This window comes from Zea mays, chromosome 5, assembly GCF_902167145.1.
Source record: "Zea mays cultivar B73 chromosome 5, Zm-B73-REFERENCE-NAM-5.0, whole genome shotgun sequence".
Taxonomy (NCBI): Eukaryota; Viridiplantae; Streptophyta; class Magnoliopsida; order Poales; family Poaceae; genus Zea; species Zea mays.
Window position 1 is genome coordinate 181944002 of NC_050100.1, and position 15633 is coordinate 181959634.

Below are 15633 nucleotides of genomic sequence, written 5' to 3' on the forward strand. Positions count from 1 at the left end.
CATTGTCCCCTAAAATTTTCTTCCTATACCGCACTATGTAGTCACGTCACCCAGATTCTATCTTCTATTTTTCTCCCTTCCGCAACGGTTCCCTCTAAATTCTCTTTCTATACCTAGGGTCAGAAATGGATGTTTGGAGATCCGAATTATCCATATTCGTATTCGCTAAAACTGCTAATATAGATATACGTATCCGTATTTGATTTCAATATGGATGTCCAATGGATGTACTCTCCACTTTATCTTTATAGTGAACACATCTCAACGATGTTCCATAAACATTCAACTATAACTCCCCACTTTACAATATAGAGATAAATTTCTTCATTTTTTCACTTAAGTTTTGGTACACACATTTATATAGGACATTCATTCGTTTTCGAACGAAAAATTTATTTGTCTTGGTACATTTACTATTTTATATCAATTATAATTTACTTGTATCTGTACAAATGTCACTTATTAAATATCACGTGTTGTTGTTTATCTTTTGTTACATGCTTCGATAGTTTAAAAATATTATTTATATAGTTTTGTTGACTTGGATATGGAGGTTCATGAGAAATCTATTGACTATCTATAAACTTGTACTTAAATAAAAATCCACATATACATATGTTAAATTTTAGGGTATGCTGTTTGAGTTGAATTGAGTAAATATCCGAATAAAAATTCGGAATCGACTATCCGTTTTGTATTCGTATCCGAAGATATTCGAATCTGTATCCGAATTCAGAATATGGTAAATTGTGACATTCGAATTTGTATCCGTGCGTATTCGATCCGTTTCCACCCCTATCTATACCCCACTACAACTATAAAATATCATTTTCCATAACTATTTATTATATATTACCATTTTTTATTCTATAAAAAACAACCCTCGCGTGTACCTATGGCACGAGGCTTGCAGCTGCTCGCTAGATCCGGAGGAAGTCTATGCACACACTATTACTATAGCTACTAGAGGATGCAGTAGCGTGGAGCGTTGCGGCGATATAGGGATCCTATACACCAACAGATCTAGAGGAGGGGACGGCTAGCGGATGCCACTGCACATAGTCTCATGTCCGAATCGAAAAGCCCACAACAGCTTCATTCACGCGTCCAAATGGGATCCTTGTATTGTGTCTGCTCCGTTCCACACGCCCAAGTAGGACCACCCTATCTACTGTTGGGTATGGGACGACCTTTCTAGGCTAGCGCAACCACTATTCAAAATCATCATCTTGTTACTTAAAACCTGAACGAGTTTGGAGCACTCTCCTTACTTCACAGAGTCGCAGGCCATCTTGTTACTTAAAACCTGAACGAGTTTGGAGCCCTCTCCTTACTTGACGGAGTCGCATGCCATCTGCTTGCTGACACGTGGCAGCCCACCGCACTCCTCCTTACTCCAGCGGTACTGGTTTCAAGACACACAATCTTTATTCATTTTTGTGTTTATTAAAAGAGACTCAGATTCAGCGTCCCTCTGCGTTTCGACGTGTTCGTAGGCCACTACACGTCCGACGCGTGGCCGCGGGAGTCTCGGACCCGACTTCTTTGTTCATCTTGTTACTTAAAACCTGAACGAGTTTGGAGCCCTCTCCTTACTTCACGGAGTCGCATGCCATCTGCTTGCTGATGCGTGGCAGCCCACCGTACTCCTCTTTACTCCAGCGGTACTGGTTTCAAGACACGCAATCTTTATTCATTTTTGTGTTTATTAAAAGAGACTCAGATTTGGCGTCCCTCTGCGTTTCGACGTGTTCGCAGGTCACTACACGTCCGACGCGTGGCCACGAGAGTCTCGGATCCGACTTCTTTGTTCAATTCAGTGGAGCAAAGGCTTGCGTCCGTGTTCCCCACCTCTGCCTGCACAGCGCCCTCGTCCGCTGCCTTGTCTCCGCCATCGCAGTGCCGCAGCAAGGCCGGGACCGCCCTGCTGCTCTGTCTCCTCCCAGCGGAGCTACCATTGCCGCTCATCTTCCTCCCTGTTGTCACGCCCTCTCCGCTGGCCGTCGTGTGCACCTTCGTGCTCCTCCTCCCCGCTACTGCGTGCAACTTCACGTGCCCGATGCCATCTCCTCCAACACGCTCCCACTGCGACTAGTGACGGCCCTCTCCCGCAAAAACTGCATCCGCCCAAAGTATCTGCGTCGCCTCCCGACCCCAAATCCTTCGATTTCTCATTTTCTCCGCGAAATGTTCCTCGGTGGTTGGTTGATTCAGTAGTTTGTTTGAGGATTCTGCTGAAAGTTTGGGGGTTTCTGTAGGGAAGTAAGAAAGTTAATCGATAAGTGTTGCTGGACATGGGGTCAGATCCAGTATTCTGAGAAGTGCTTCAACGACACGTACGAGTACAGGTAGATTCAAAACACTCGCCTTCATGATCTTCACCCTTTCACATATCTTTCTTCTGTGGTTGTTGGCAAAACCCTAGCCAGAGTCCCTTTGTCCGCGTAGCCCACGCCCGTATCGCAGCCTGCCAACGACGAAGTAGCCGACAGCAGCAGAGGCGGAGCAAAAGGTATGCGTCGGAAGAGTCTTCGAGGTCAGACACATACGATTCAATCGGGGAGGAAGAGGAGGATGTCAATCAAAGAAAGTGTCGTGGGAAGGTCAGGAGGCGGCGGCGGCGCAACTTCTCTGACGATGATGAATCTGAATCCAGCGAATCTGATGGGGAAAAGGTAAATAAAATAGTACAAAATTTGGTTACCATTTGTTCTTCTGTTGTGATTTTGAGATCATATGAGGTATTGTCGTTTGTTACAGCCTCTCGCAGGGGAGCAGAGATGAGATGACGAGGATGAGGAGGAAGAGACCGAAGGTCGGCTTAGGACAAGTGAGGTGGTCAGGAGGGAGATGGGGCTTCAATGGATGCTCGAGCCAGCAATCAGTGGTGAACTGAGGGCACCTGTGTTCGTAAGGTTGATAATGTCGAGAAGGATGAAACTGCACACGAAGAGGTAATGGCAATGCACCTTCTTGCATGTGATTGCCCTGACTGCTTTTGTCGACAAGCTGTAGTAATCCACCTTTTGCTTGACTGTTGATAGATTATGAGACTGAATCCAAAGGAACTTAACCCATATACCTTAAAGATAATGGAACTGGATACCCAGAAGAATCAACCCCATCAAATCTTGGCAGTCAGTTGCTTGCATCCTCTGTTGTGGGTAATGGAGGTGCCAGCTGGAAAGCAAAAGGGAAGAAATATGTGCATGGAAAGTCTGTACTCCATGTATACACATACCAGGTAAGCGAAGAGATGGAAAACATGGACTCTTGGTTTTACTTTTGTTTTAGTCCTTAGTTTAGTGAGGCTACCCCAATTTGCTTAGGACTAAAAGGCTTTGTTGTTGTTGTTAGTCCTCATTTTAATAATCTAACACGTAAGGTGCCTTTGGTTTTATTTATGCTACTTAATAATAGAACACTGATTTAACTATTTTATTCTCAAGCAAGTCATGCGTATTTTATTTTTGCAATTAATATATTGTAATGAATAAATAGAAAACATGGACTCTTGGTTTTAATTTTGTTTTAGTCCTTAGTTTAGTTAGGCTACCCCAACTTGCTTGGGACTAAAAGGCTTTGTTGTTGTTGTTAGTCCTTAGTTTAGTAATCTAACATGTAAGCTGCATTTGGTTTTATTTATGGTACTTAATAACATAACACTAATTTAACTATTTTATTCTCAAACAAGTCATGTCGTATTTTATTTTTGCAGTTAATATATTGTAACGAAGAAATAGAATGTTCTTGTCATTTCTATTTGCTGCTGTAAGATTTCAGAAGCTGGTATTTTACAAGTAGCAACAATGATGGGATTTGATGATGAACTAGATGTAACATATGACGTTGGAGCAGCTGATGTGATTCATGCAGCGAGTTTTGAAATGAAACAAAATCACTGGATTCATACTGCTGCCAAATACCACAAGCTTCCTGTCAAGGTGATTGTGCTTGCATTGGTACATACTTCTTTTTTATATTGTAAATGGCAGACTAATATGATGGTTCAAGTTAAGGCTATCAGAATGCCTCACAAGATGAACATGGACCGGGACAATATTTTAAAGATGAATATGGAAATTGCAGCATATTTTAATGTTAACGATGAACATGGACTGGGACAACTTGGTTATCATATTACCAGACTGGACCACATGCTGAATGTTTGTGTATGGCGATCAGTTTACAGAGGAGAAACAAATAATTTTGTACACCACTCCCGTCTTCCAAATCTTTGCTACCTTTACTTCAAATTGGAGGACGGCTCTACCATTTTTAGTGTATCCATGTCATTTGAAGGTACCATCTCACATCCACTTTGTTCTCTTGTACGAGCAGGTACTGTTGTGCCGTGTTGCAAGCCTCATCAAAATTAAAAAAAACATCAATCCGGTCGGTGAGCTTCTAGAATTACTCTTTTATAAGTTGTAGTATATTAGTATAATGATCGGTTGACCACCCGATTATGTAAGGAGAAGTGGAAGAATAAATATGTATAATTGGTTGTCTAATCACCTTTTCTCAATCAATTCTTAATACCGGTTTAGTCAGTCAATTATGTACCAACAACCTTGTGCAAAAGAAGGGACACAAACATTGTATGAGCCGATGGTTGGAGACACTATATATGGGCTGTCTTAGTTATACATATTGGGTAAATTGATTGGAGACCCTGGGTACCCTCAGTAATGGCTATACTCATGGATGTAGCAATAGTGAGCTGGGTAAATTAGCAGATCATACATAAAATTCAATTAGCATTAAGGTCATAAAAAATCTGGATATGCAACCTTCAATGCATCGCTCACACTGTACCACCTTTTCTCAAATTTCACTCAACTGATCATTTCACACCATGCTCATGTATGCATAATTCTATTTTGCCAACAAGCTCTTACATGTCACTTGAAAAGAGGGGGAAAAGAACATTCCATGACCACAAACCTATTTCATCACCTGCGGGGTAAAGATGTGTTCGAGGCATTCTACAAGAAGGATCTAGCTAAGAGGTTGTTGCTTTTTAATGTGGCAGAATTCTTTTGGAACATTGTGTCTTCAAAGCAGACTTTGCTAAAGGCAAAAAGGAAATTGGAGTGTCATTGTTTTAGGTGCATTTTCATCTAATTTTCCAGTGCTTATCAGTTGAAACTATTTGAGATCAATAATTATATTTTCCCCTAATTTATTGTTGCCATCAGAGTGGTTTTCATGTTGTTTAATGACACAAAAGTTAAGCTTCCTTGACATCAAGAATTACACTGGTATCGAGGATAAAGAATTGAGACAAGCACCGCAATCTCTTGCATGTGGTAAAGTTCGGGTTCTCCAAAAGGTGTGATCCTCGTTTTTCGCCTCATCATCATTTTGTGTTTTTAGTATGCAACTTCTTTAATTGTAACCTATTTTTTTAGATACCACAAGGGAGAGATGTAGAAGGTAAGGATGAAGTTGTATTCAATGATGATTTTAGTGCTCCGCTGTACCACATAAAGTTAATATATGTACTAATGGTACGCATGCACTTTGGATTTGATATGGTCATTATGCTTGAACTGTTGTTGTGCGCTTCCAGGGTAAATGCAATTCAAATGAAGGAGACGGTAGAAGAAACCATGAGCACCACTGAGAGAGAGTTCCAGGATCGGCAATATCAGGGGCTTTAGTTCTATATGCTAGCAAGTGAACAATTTGTCAGTTTAGGTGCAGAGTGGGCCAAGTTCCCTGTTAAGCCAACATGCATATATCACTGAATTTGACGTTTCCACGATACACTGTTTCGTTCAGTAGACAATATGGTTTCAAATGTTTCTGTGTATACATGTGTGACGTGTAGGCGATGAGCGCGCGGACATGTTCTGCATATACAGTAATTTAACATCTTATTCTTGTCACTAGGTGAGTGCCCGTGCGTTGCAACGGAACCGTATAATAACATGATAACTTATGTACATATGTGTGTTATATTGTTATAGATATGTGCCCGTGCATTGTGACGGAAGTAAAAGATTTGTATGAAACATTGATCGGAACGACAAACATCACTATAATATGCAAAATCCGTGTGGAAAACATTATCAATATCACACAAATTATTTCTAAAAAGTTAATTTAGAATATTTAATTACAGACAAATGTGTCGACAACTGTACACTAATCAGCTAATCCTTTTTAGCGATATCGATAAGTCTCTATTGTATGTTTGCAGGGATGACATATCGGCACGAATTATCCTCATAACTTAACAGATCAATCACAAAGTTTCTTCGAAAAATCTTTACATCCTACAGACAAAGACATAAGAGAACAAAACATATTATCTTATAGAACGAGATAGCTGGAATGTATGTTTTAAACATAAAACAAACGTACTACACTCACCCCAACAAATTTCATTCGTCTGTCATTCCCCCACATGGCCATAGCTTGTAGAATGAGGTAGCTGGAATTAAATCTATAGAATAAACCTATACAATGATTATCATAGAAAAATTTAAACTGCTGAGAAGGTGGTACGAAGAAAATACCCTCTAAGTCAATTGGAACACCAGTCTGAATTGTATGTTCCCACTTAAAATATCCTCCGTCCATCCAGAATGTTTCTTGCTGTAAGCAATCTTATATTTTTTGAGGCCATGATAATCGCTTCCGCGAACCTCTTGTATGGCATGTGTTTACACCAATCTTGAGTCGGTATAAAGTCGATAAAAGTCACATGCTTTTTAACATGATCTATTACGAAAAGGGCGTGACATCCGTTGAATTTCCATGGCATAAGAACCTGCAAAATATCAGTCATTAGGATCCTACAACAGAAGTGTCCTTTATAAATACATTCGAAATAAACACATACTTACATATCTACAACCCGTGATATAATAATTCATTGATGGCCAACAATCGAGTGTTTTGGCTAACTCTTCTGTTGTAGGATTCTGATGGTACTTTGGAAGTTTACCAAAACCAACCACTCTCTGGACAGTATATATACATGTCCACATGAGGATTAGATGTAGATACTATATATTAACATAAATTAAAATTTAAATTTAAATAGAACACATGTCTTCTGGTAATAAATTATTTTTTAATAATAGCTACACACCGGTATTTTTTAATAATAGCTACACACCGGTTCTTTTTTCTGTTTCACAGAAGCAGCCGGAGATCCATTTGATGGTGGAATTAATTCTTCTCAGTGGGGGAGGTTTCAAGTAATATTCTCAATGGAATTTCTGATGAAAATATCTCTCTTACACGTTTTTATCTTTTGCTAGAAAAGGTTGTCAAGGATCTACTTAGAAATGAATCTGAAGAGGATTTTCGATGTAGCCAAACTGCTCCAGTCCATTCCATCATTTTTTGTCAACATTGTTTTTGTCAAGGATTGTCAAGGATTTTCGATGTAGCCAAACTCGTTTTTACCTTTTGCTACAAAAGGTTGTCAAGGATACTTGTGCTGCTGCACTTTCGCAGACCTATTCCATCATTTTTTTTCTTGTCGGTTGTGGCAATATCCTGATAACATAGTTTGATGGTTCCAATTGATTTAGTGAATTTGTGTAGGTGGAGTCATGCCAATACCACCATCGCAGTCTGATTTGCCAAGAAAACAGCTGAACAGTACGAATTACCACAGTGGAACTGGAACTGGACTGCTAATCCATCACGACATAGCAAATTTAGAATTAGATTCAAGAACAATTCCGTGCAAGGTTCATCAAGTCAAAATATAATGGTTGTAGCATACTGCCTGCAGCTTTAGATACTGATCATATTTTCAAACAAGCTGAAGCAGCACAGACCTTGTCCTGGTAACAATTAGTTTGAGAATTGCTTAGTTTACAAATCAGATGTATTTTAGTTATGATGTTTCTTGATTTTGTCTGCTGCCCTTATATTTCTATATATTAAAGCAGGAAGGAAATCTGCCCTCAGGTTCAGCCACGTCAGCAGTTGGCATTACAGCCGTCCGATCGCCAATCAAAGGTTGATGTCTCCTCTCGCTTCCTCGCTCGCTCCGCCTCTCCACGCTCCCTTCTGATCGTTCGATGCCTGTCCTCGCTCTGCGCCTTGATTTCACTTGGTCCTGTAGCGTTGTTTAGTCAAGCCTCTCTCTCCCTTCCCCATGTCGCCGTACCCCAAACCCTAGGATGCAGCGCCGCCGCCGTAGCACCCCCACACGCAGCAAGATGAGGCCGCGCGGCAGGGGCGACGACATCGAAGACGACGAGGATGAGTACGAGGACATCACGCCCCGTCGAAGAACGCCAGAGCCTGAGACCGACCCCGTCCGCTCGCCCTCGCCCTCGCCCGCTCCTGCCCCCGCCCCACCACATCCCGCGCGTGCCCCTCTCAGCAGTCTCGTTGTCAGGCCGCCACCGCAGCAGCAGGAGAACGGCGGCGGATCCTCCCCGCCCTCATCCTCCGCCCGCTCGCCTTCTCCCAGCACCGGCGGACACCGAGGCCGCGGGGCCTCGCCCCCGCGGCGACGGCGTGACTTCTCACCGCCGCCTCCCCGTGGTTGGGTGAGGCGCCGGTCGCCGCTGCCGCCATCGCCGGAGAGGCGGCATCCTGGGAGCCCGCAGCCCCAGCGCCGACGCTTCAGCCCACCGCCCCGGTCCCACCTACCGCGGCATCCGCGCTTCACGATGAGCAGCAAGGTTTGTTGCAAACTCTCCAATCTTTCTCTTTTCTTGCAAAATGTTTATTATAAGTTATTGGAAGCTCAATCCAGTTTAAGTCGATTTGTACCTCTCCTTTATATTGCTGTTTTCGCACACCAGTATTTTCTATACTTTATTTTTATTTGATTCTGATTAATGCGCGTTCTGTGCGATGTTGATGATTCCTTACCTTGAAGGATACATCTCTTTTTTTTGTTTTGAAGGATTAATCTTCTTTATTACAACTAAATGCACGGTTGTACTTCTTGTGGTGACATTGATTGGAAGTCATGTGATTTTACATAGTTATGTGGCGATATATGTGGAGGACATGATGCTTGTTTTAAGCTATGCAACACATGTATTTAAATTGCTATCTACTTATTCCATGGCTGTTCCAATAGCAGCACCTTTTTTATTCTTTTAGGGCTTCTGTGCTATGTTCAGATTTCATCAAGTGAAAGTTGTGCAATAGTGGTTTAGTTATGTAGTTGCTCACATATATATTGTCCAGAGATGATTTTGGCTCCAGAACTTCAACTCTCATTTTGATTGCAATCGCAAAGTTTACAAACAACAGTTGATGTTGCTTGTAATTGCTTATACATATTGGAAATCTAATGACCTGAGAAGTGCTTGTTGTTGGAATATACTAATATTGTATGGGACAGATATAAATACTTTTGTGTGCATTAGTAGCTGAAGTTTGAAAGATCAACTGCATGGACCAGGAGCAAAAGAGAACAGATATGACATAGTTTTGATGATCATTTTTATATATTTCAAGTTGTTATTGCAATTGGTTCTGTTGCTTCTAATGGGCTGAAGCAGCTAGCAAATGCTATCTGAGAAATCTCTTATATTGGTCTAAAGCTCGGAACGGTATTTGTGGTTCATGTTGCTTGATATATTTAATATGAAATTGCCATGACTCTTAGATGTGTTTTCCTCTTTTGGGTCATTTCATGCCTTATTTGCAAGAAGCCATAGAAGATATGAATCATATAGTTTGCGTCAAATTTCATATTAATAATATCAAGTTTGTTTCCACAAGATTTGCATGATATGTTGTTATCCTTGTATTATGCATGATTCCTCATATCTTAGGTGCTAATGTGTTGTACAATTTGCATCACTCAAACAATGAACCATTTAGTGAAATTCTTTTACCTGCTTCTCTCTTCTGTTGATTTTATTTTATTGTAAATGTAGAACTGTGTTTTTTTGTTTGAACTGTTCACTAAACAGACTGCTCATCATCTTTGAAGTATAGTATGCATAAATAGACTGCCCGTTACCTTTATTTGAAGTATACTATGCATAAATAGTTATATTGATCTTGTGTGCAAATGCTCATCATCTTTGAAGTATAGTATGCACACAAGATCTAGCATTTGAGGAATTGTCATGGAGTACAGTTAAGACACATTGGCCAATGAATGACAAACATTTTTTGGACAATTAGTTACCATAGCCTCGATGGAGATATCATCGACTATGTTCACATCTCCAAGCAACCTGCATTCGATGATCCTTCCCTCAAGAGCCATACTATCCAGGTTCCTCTTATATATCGTCACCATTTTCTATTTAATAATTGTCATATATATCATCAGCTTCAATGTATCTCCATTGGTTGCCACCTTTCAGAAACGCCCTTCTAACCACCCAGAAGGCTAGTCCAACGTTGCAACCTATCCAATAATCACCCAAAATTGGCATCAGAATGGACATTTTCCTGAGAACACCAATCCAATTAGAAGGACCAAGGAAGAGGATGTACTAAGGGCCAGCTCCATCAACAGTTTTGGCAAGAAGAGGCCCAGGAGCATCCCAAACCACAATTCGTTTCAGCGAAGTGTGACGAGTGAGCATCAGGTACAGAACGTCGTTCGACCAACAAGAATAAGCATCTAAATCCGATAGGGTTCCGCATGTATGAATTCAATGGGGCATGATTCAAAGTCTGTTTTGGATGACCTTTTTTGCAAAAAAAAAATGATTTTTTTAACGGAATATACTCATTGTCGTATAAGAGCTGTGCATACAACAATTTGCTAGATGGGTCATAGAAAAGCATTGAACTGTGCAGCACTGTTAAGGCAAAACGTTTCATACTTCCATCATAACTTATCTTTTTTGTAGCTTAGCACTAAATCAAGGAATGATGACTGCTAGAAATAAATTAAAGTGTTATGTAGAAATGTTTCTATGTTCTCGAAACAAAAATCCTATCACTATATAAAATCTAAAAAGTTTTTTAGGCTAGGTTTTTCCTTTAAAATGGGTCAATCTCTTCTAATAAAGCAACAACACAACTTTAGATGCCTTCTCGGAAAAAAAACTATATAAAATCTAAAACACTTTATGTAGTTATGTAGCAATGATCTTAATATTATCAAATGAGTTGTGGTTTTCTATTACTAATGCCATTTAAAATCGTATATTGAATTTAAAATGAATTGTTAGTACTGTTACCATGATTATCATTTTCTTTGTGGCAGTTAATTATTGTTTGGCAAATATACACTTCCAAAACCGTTTGCTTACATGCAGTTTACCTGATCATTCTTGAACTGATGTCCATCACTTCGGTGTTCATAGTAAAGATTGTTGGTAACAGAGTTCATTTATTATTGTGTCAGAAAACTGGTTGTAGACTCAACACATGGCTTTTTAGTTGTACAAAATATATGCAGTTATTTATTAGTAGCTCAAAAACTGAGTTCCACTATCTTTTTATTCTGGAGCTGTTCAAACAAAATTATTCTGAAAATATATAGTTCATGTGGGATTGTTAAATATATATAAAAAGAATTTAGACCACCAGATGTGTTAGTTACTATGAAGATGATCTCAAAGCAGGCGGTTGCAGACTTGCAGCTCTAGGGGATTTCAACTCTTTGCTCATATTCACAGCTGCTCTTGGACATTGCAGTTTAGTGGTTCAGATCAGTCCAGTTTTGTGGTTCAGAGCACTCCCAGTTATGTGTGGGTCATCAGTACGAGGATCTAGAAGTACATCGTTTTAGGGCGACGGAAGGGCCACCGGGTTCTACTGAGTACTGATTTTGCCACTGCTAACTGAACTATTCCACTACTGTAAATTACTTCTCTTATGTGTATTATGTGTATAAGACAATCTATTGACTGGACAAAACTCGCGCAAGGCGCGAGCAAGATACTAGTTGATAAAACAGTAGCATGGAAGTGTGGTGCTCTGTGCAACTGTCCAGCTAAACTGGAACAGTGGAACTGGACTGCTTACATTGTTTTTATGCTTAATGGAGGGTCACATTTTACACTCATGTAGAATTACCACAGTGGAACTGGACTGCTAATCCATCACAACAGCGCAAATTTAGAATTAGATTCAAGAACAATTTCGTGCAAGGTTCATCAAGTCAAAATATAATGGTTGTAGCATACTGCCTGCAGCTTTAGATACTGATCATATTTTCAAACAAGCTGAAGCAGCACAAACCTTGTCCTGGTAACAATTAGTTAGAGAATTGTTTAGTTTACAAATCAGATGTATTTTAGTTATGACGGTTTCTTGATTTTGTCTGCTGCCCTTATACATTGAAGCAGCACAGACCATGGTGTCAGCAGCACAGATCCTGGAACTGTCTAAAGACTATAAGGCCAAATTTTACCTACAGAATCTTGACAGCACAAGGATATCTGTTGACAGTGATAAGAGGGCTAGAAAACATGGATTGGATCAGAGCAGAAGCATTTCAAACAATATAAGTTGTAGTGTGACTGGAGGAAGGAACCCTACCTTCCAAGTTAAAGATGGATAGGTTGGTCAGCAAGATACAGGTCATCAAAGTGCAAGCCATGTTTTCCAGATCACCGACTACTCCAAGTTTGTAAGTCAGCAAGATGCAGGTCATCAGGTTGGTCAGCAAGTCGGTGATCGAAGAATAATGTTAGGTATTGTTCTTTTCAGCAGGGTTGCCATCACCAGATCTTTCACGAGATTCACCCAGGTTTGTAAGTAGATTCCTATCTGAAATAGTTTTTTCAAAATTCTTATCTCTGCTTTCTGATGCAAGCGCTTGTGCAGCTGCAGGTTGCTGATTGGAACTTGACAATGGTTTGTTGCTGATAGAAGGAGGTGGGCATACAAGATTGACGAGGACATTCAGTGCTGGACAGATCACCTGATTCACAAAAACAGTGAAAGTAGAGTTTTCACAACCTTACCAATATCTTGGGTTAATAGTCACAGGCCTACCAAATTTTGTGCAAACCTACCATTACTTGAGTAGTCTTGTCACAGAACTTTTACATCAGAGTGCTGATTTTTTGTCCAGGATCAAGTTCTGGGGAGGTCAAAGAGGAATTGATCACTAACAAGGTCATTGCAGGACCTACAAACCCTCTGTGTGTTTTTCCTCGAAGGCATGTGCACCATAGAAAAAAGACTGGTACACAATGAATGTATTTCCCCCTCTAACATAGCCAAGACAGATGTAAAGGTTAATGAAAAACAGGAAATGTGCTCTTTAAGTGAACATTTGGACCATCCACATCAGCCTGATGCATTTGACGGAGGTGATGTGATTGACCTCACGGAGAATTCACCAATAATGACAAGGCAGAGATCTGAAGTGAACAATAAATTGATGTCTTTACGTTATTTGAGTATGTTAAGAATGTAAGGAGAAAATAACTAATCACAAGAATATATGTAAGAATAAATATGTCCTATATGAGATGTTGAAACACACTTGCTTTTTCCTGCACAAAGGATTGCCATATAAACTTTTTTCTTAATTTACTTATATTTTTTAATGGTTTATGCCAGTTTGTAATTGACAAGGAGGAGGCAAGCAGATCATTTGCTAGAGTTAAACTCCACCAGTTGCGGTCAACTAAGAGAAGTCTGCTTTGAACTTTCACACTGACTTGTTAATACATTCTGTAAGGATGTGGACCTTATCTGCTATGTGGTGAACTTCATGAGGTCTTCTGGTAAATTACAGACTTCTCTTAGTTGCGCAAAGGAGTATGAGCTTGCTATATGAAGCATGAGCAAGTTCAGTTGCTGAGATTGAAGGAATTAGTGACATATATCCTGGTAAACACAGCTATGCTGTTGAACATTCTGCAGATGAATGTATAAAATCAATCGTTGAACAGTTAGTTATTGCTGTAAAAACTTCTCAGAACAGTAATGAAGGTAGCACAAAGGAGCTGAAGGCTATTGTTCTTGAGTTGCAGCAGGAGCTTCAAGCTAAAGATGTCCAAATTAGCACAATCAGTTCTGATCTATCATGTCAGTTAAGGGCGGCTGAATCTTCTGCAAAGCAGTTCTCAGTGGGTCTTGAAGATGCAAGAATGGAGCTCCAAAATTTGGAGAAACAAGTTGATGTATTGCAAAATCAGAAGAAGGATTTAGAGACTCAATTAAATGAGCTTAAAAATATGGAATCAATGGCAAGTGAGCAACGTGGAAGAGAAATTGACTGATGAATTAAGCAGAAAAGATCAAGGTGAGCTGTCGGAACATTTTGGTTCAATTACTTGTGTTTTGGTCACTGCTACACATTTTCATGTAATTTTAAATAACAAAAAAACATTTGTTCCTTTTGATTTATTTGCTTTTTATATGTTCTGCAGAAATTGAAGGTTTGGTGCAAGCACTCGATGAAGAAGAAAAAGAGCTTGAAATCTTGGAGAATAAAAGCCTTCAGTTGGAGCAAATGCTGCAAGAGAAAGAATTTGCCTTGAAGACCTCAGAAGTTTATAGGACCAAAGCTTTGGCAAAACTTGCAACGACTGTTGACAAATTTGATGAGTTGCATAGCTTGTCTGAGAACATTCTTGCTGAAGTGGAAAACCTTCAGTTGCAATTGCAAGAAAGAGATTCTGAGATCTCTTTCTTGCGAAAAGAAGTTACAAAAAGCACTAATGAACTACTAACGACTGAAGAGAGCAACAAAAATTACTCATCTCAGCTAAATGGTTTCATGAAGTGGTTAGAAAGAGAACTGTTGTAGTTCGGCATGCATTCTGAGAGTGCCAATGATTATTTACTGGAACACACATTCTTTTGCATATATTTCTATTCAATCTTGTTAACGCTTTCTTCGCCATAACTTTTAGATTAAAGTACTTCTTATGGCGGTGATGCTGCTTACACTATGGGCATTGTGGATTTATTACTGGAATCTGTTGAGCTGTCTTAGAGGCCTGCTCAGTATTGATGAACTTTGCCACTCATGTGTTGGGCATCTTGTAGCAGTTTCATGTGAAGCCGAACTCCTTCTCATGCAAAAGGAATGGGGCACAACAGAAGCCGAACTACTTCTGCCGAGATTTTATTTGGAGACGAGCAGCAAAATAAGGCCTTCGACTCTACAAAGAGAATGTCTAATGCCTCCCCACGCACAATTTTATCTAAAAATTAGCATCAACCAATATATACGAGAAGAATGCATATAAACTTTATACCCCAATAAAAACCCCCAATACACACAAGCTCGGCATTGTATTACTTAACATATGTCATATATAAAAGTTATATTAGGGGAAACATTGAAAACAAGTCAGTTCATTTTATGTTTGAGCGACAAATTCACTAACATATCGCAGGCTACTAAAGAACAGTTGCAGCGACAAATTCGCTTGAAAGCTTACCTTGGCCTGAGAAGCTGCGGAAGCCGTCGCTGCATTGCAGCGAACCCCCGACGGTGTCCTGTTGTCCGGTCCGGGTCAACCAAGCGCCTCTCCCTTCCTTCTTCTGCACCCCCTCGCTAGCCGAAACAATAGGCTACTAAAGAATGAACTGAAAAAAGGCATAAAATCTACCACATCAGGTGTTGAACCTAATTTGTTCTAGAAAACTTTTATCCACAAAATGTGCCATAAAATCCCAAACAGTCAGCAGAAGCAATGTTAGGTATGTGAGTAAACTGAACCAATGCCAATATGTCATTGTGACTGAGAGTGGATC

At 40.1% G+C, this 15633-nt stretch overlaps 1 pseudogene; it reads left to right on the forward strand.

Moving 5' to 3' along the window:
* The first annotated feature begins 8153 nt into the window (after positions 1-8153).
* LOC103628727 (spindle pole body component 110-like) lies at positions 8154-14776 on the forward strand (annotated as a pseudogene).
* Positions 14777-15633: the final 857 nt, after the last annotated feature.